Source organism: Meleagris gallopavo, chromosome 13 (genome assembly GCF_000146605.3).
Source record: "Meleagris gallopavo isolate NT-WF06-2002-E0010 breed Aviagen turkey brand Nicholas breeding stock chromosome 13, Turkey_5.1, whole genome shotgun sequence".
Classification (NCBI taxonomy): domain Eukaryota; kingdom Metazoa; phylum Chordata; class Aves; order Galliformes; family Phasianidae; genus Meleagris; species Meleagris gallopavo.
In genome coordinates, this window is record NC_015023.2 from 5,133,163 (window position 1) to 5,137,374 (window position 4,212).

The 4,212-nt window shown below is 42.0% G+C and overlaps 1 protein-coding gene across 1 annotated transcript in view; it reads left to right on the forward strand.

Moving 5' to 3' along the window:
* Positions 1-4,212, forward strand: part of VPS35 (VPS35 retromer complex component) — a 19,829-nt gene that overhangs the window by 197 nt on the left and 15,420 nt on the right. The window lies entirely within an intron of this gene.

A 4,212-nucleotide genomic window follows, 5' to 3' on the forward strand; every position in this document is an offset into this window, starting at 1 on the left:
GGCGTGCGTGTAGTGAAAGCGGTCCGCTGGGGGTGGGCGGCGCCGACCGTGCCTCGTGTTCGATGGTTCGCGCTCTGCCACGCGCCTACGGGTCCTCCCGGGGTCCCCGCCATAACCTTCGCTGAAATCAGCTGCTGGTAAACACTTTTGTATGAGCGGCGAAAGATTTGTATAAATCTGCCGTTTGAAATAAGTTTTAGGAGCGATCACAACAGCTTTGTACAGAGAGGACGGTGGGTGCGAAGTCAGGTAAGGCGAGCAGCACAGCTCTGTAACGGCTGTCCGTCGTGTGCCTGAGGTGCCGGGCCTGAGGTGCCGCCCCCGAGCCTCCGCCTGCTGCCTGGGGGTGCACCTGTGAGGCTCTGCAGGTCGCTGCCTGTGCGATGCCTGGAAGCAGTGTTCTCACATGTCCCTATAGCATTCTCTTCCTAAAGCTAGTAAGTGAAGCTACCACAGTGAAACAACACGAAACCTTAGCTTGTTACCACACTGATTACTCCCTTATTTGAGGACTCTTTCACTTTGTTTTGAGCTGAGTTCTCTTTTTACCGTTTGAGTTGGGGCAGCAGAAAGCTTGTTGATAACTGCTGCTGTCTGGTTGTGTGCTGGTATGAAAAACATAGAGGCAGCCAAGAGACATAATGAAGAGAAGTATCTCAATCACCAGGGAAACATGAGAAAGTTAATTTGTTCTTCATTAGATAATCACTCTTAAATGGATATTTTCAGGCATCTTCTACTGAGTTATGTTGGTTTTCCTTTAAGAACATCAGCTCTTAGGAGAAGAGCTTCCCTTCAAGATGTATGTTGTAGTGGTGTGGTGGATATGTTTAGGCATACTGTGGGGAATAGCTCAAAACACAGGTGAGAGAAGAGAGCTGCATCTCGTTGCTCCCATTGTCAGAGCAGGCTGTGCTGGAGGGAGAGCACTCTGATAACGGGGCCTGGAAGGATGAAGTGAAAGAGCATGAAGAGCTCTGTATAAAACCTTCTTATGTAAGGCTGAGTTGTAGACTTCTAAAAATAAATTTTGTTCTTGATTTTTAAATAGTCTCTTGCTGAGAATCAAATAATTAGAATTGTTAAAGAGGAATGACAGTTGCCCAAGATAATAATGAAAAATGCGACATTTCCCAAGGCATATCAATACGGATGTGTTCTGAAACTTAAAACTTTTGTTCCATGATTCCTTCACTGATTATTGTTTTAATTTTCAGAAGATTTCTCTCAGCCCTGAATGAAAAAGGGAACTATCTGATTCATGCAGTTTCCCATGACTAGTGTATGTGGGTGAGCGTATCTACAGAAATGATAGAAAAACAGAATATTTTTTCTCCCCATCACAGGCAGATGACGCTTTCAGAACAGGCCAAATTCATCATCCAAATGGATTTGGGAAAGCTGCATTGTGAGGGGGTAGACTCCAACTGGCTGCATATCCCCTTGCTTCAAATCTCCTTAGTTAATCCCTTCTTTGAAGTACAACTGGGGTAGTAAGCATACTTGAACTGCATATTTCCCATAATCTCAATTTGGACTTACACTGTTGTGTCTTTTACCAAATAACATGTTGTATATAATAGTTCTTCCTTTGCTTGTTCCTTGTGAAGATATTTAGTTCTAGTCCCAGGACTCCGCATACAGGATAATTCTTTTCTGGTGGGTACACATGTTGACTGGCATGAAGCTTTAGGCTTTGATTTCCAGTGGTCTGAAGAGCAGTTGTTGCACTTCTCACTGAATTAGATGCAAGCATACTGTAGCTGGAACCTTCGCTTATGTAAAGAAAGTTGTTAAACTAATTTGCATGTTTCTGAAAAGATATATAATTTCTAATAGCTTTGTTTAAGGTTCTATCAACTGTTCTTTAGCTACTTGTTGGTATTTCGCAGTTTAAGAAGGAAAAAAGCCTCCTTGGCCAGGAACAGTGGAATGATTTTTGGACTTAGAGCAACCTGTATCATCTCTCACCAAATGAAAAATCAAATCCTGCTGTCAAATGGAACTCAGCACAGCTAAATGAACAGGGAAACAAATGATAATTTCCTATTAAGTTTATACACTCGGCCAGTCAGGTTTTTGCCTGCATGGTGGGTTCACTTTGTTCTTTTAATCTTCCCTAGGTGTCTTCATATATGAGATGCAGTAGTTACTTCAAAATAATTCCTCTTGTTCCTGCGCGTGTAGAGAAGGCACACCTGTTTGATCTGTGCCACTGTAAAGACATCTAGTTCAGAGTACTCAGTGTTACCAGCTGCTGATTATGCATTTTCTTCTGTTCAGTAAAGGAACATTCAGTCCAGTTCAGTCGTGTGCATAATGAGGGCTGTTGCATAGCAAGGTTTGGTGTAGGTATCGATGCTAACAGCTGGCTGTGAGTAGCCCCACCTGCCTTTAAGATGCACAAAGGCATGGTTAGAGCTTAAAATTGAGACAGTACTTCCTTTCTTGTGCAAAGGAAGAGTACTGCTACCCACTCAGTCCTTATGAGCAGTGTTGTCATCTCTTCACATGTAATAAACTGGTTTCCATCTACTTCAAGTGTGATCTGCTGCTTGATGAAGACCTGTTTTGTTTATGTGTACTACAGTGCAGCACTGAGGAGGTCGCAGTGTGCAGGCCAGGCTGGTTGGCTTCTGCTGTATTCTGCATTCAGGTGATGTCATTACTAGCTAATGCTCTTAGAAAATTAAACAGGCAACAAGATCCCAGAAGTAGTTATCCCATAGGCAACTGCCTCAAACCAAAGTTGTTAGAGCTGAGAAACATTATAACTGAATATTATTATAGGCACTAGGAATAGTTTTATTCCATTTTACTCCTCCTAGATACATTCACCAGCTTCTCACACTATTGCATGTGCACAGTACTACCAGTCGAGTGATGCAACATATTTGGCTTTCGTATCTTTCCCATCCTGACTATTTGCTGTATGGATATTTCACTTAGGTACTTTCATTCATGTCATCCAAGGGTAATAGCATGGTTTTGTCTCTTGGCTGTAAGCATGTTGCAGAGGATTTAATGTTTGTTTATTTAGTTATTTGTATTCAGTGAGAGCTGGACAGACATCCAAAACATCTCTCAGTACATTGGTGGACATCGCAAAAATGAGAGAGAGACTGTGGTTTTTCTCTATTCTTAACTGATTCTCTCTCCTTTGCACTGACAGTGACCAGACACATGATCTTACGTCCTTAGCATGCTCAAAGTGCTGTGGTATTTCTGTCCAAAGCGGTGCTGAGGTCCCAGGATCCCCTTTTTCCTGCAATAAATGGCATTCTTCAGAATTGATCTGGCTTCTGCATCCCTGCACCTTGGCCTACAGCGAGGCTTCTTGATAAGAACAGGTGAAATTAAGAGTACGTTCATGTAAGAAAAATCCAACACATTTAATGAGACTAAATCATTACCGTGATTCAATGCATGATAATTGACAAATTAAATTTAAAAAAGAAAATGGTAACAATAACGAAGCTAGAGAGAAGAGTTGGAAGAAAATTTCATGATAGGTCAGGGAGACAAAATTCTCAGCAGTACTCACAGTTATGTTCCCCTCTCTGGTCCTTCAATGCTCTATACATAGGCAATCTTCACTGCTATGAATCAACCATTCCTGAAAGAGGTTTATAACTTAAGATGGATAGGAAGTGATCCAGCAGTCACTGAGTTCCTTCACTGACTTCAGCATACTTGGGTCAGCCCCTAATTGTACAATTCTCTGGGTAGCACAAAAGGGCTGATTTTAGCTATGTGCAAAGGGGAAAACTGCAACACAAGTAGGAGGCAGAAGCCCATGTTCTGTTCTTGGCTCTGTCACAAACTTGTACACTGGGGTTCATAGAAAGTCGCTTTTTTGTGCATCTCCCTATTCTTGCATGGGACAGGGTGCTTAAAAGTCTTTCAGAAATATTCTAGAAGCAACACTTAAACATTGACAGCTAGACAGACTGTAAAACAATGGCAGCAGAACAATAGCTCTCACATCCTTCTCTGTTCATAGTTAAACTCCATAGGCAAGGCAGCTCCCACCTGCTGCGTGTTCAGATGTATTCATCTTTGCACATGGTGATTAAGCACGCTGTTCCCATTAGTGTCAGTGGGAGTTAAATAAGCCATTACAGAACATTAAGAGGAAATGATAGCCTTTAATCATCCTTTACTAAAAAAAAAAAACAAAACCAAAAGAGACAACCTGAAACTGAAACTAAC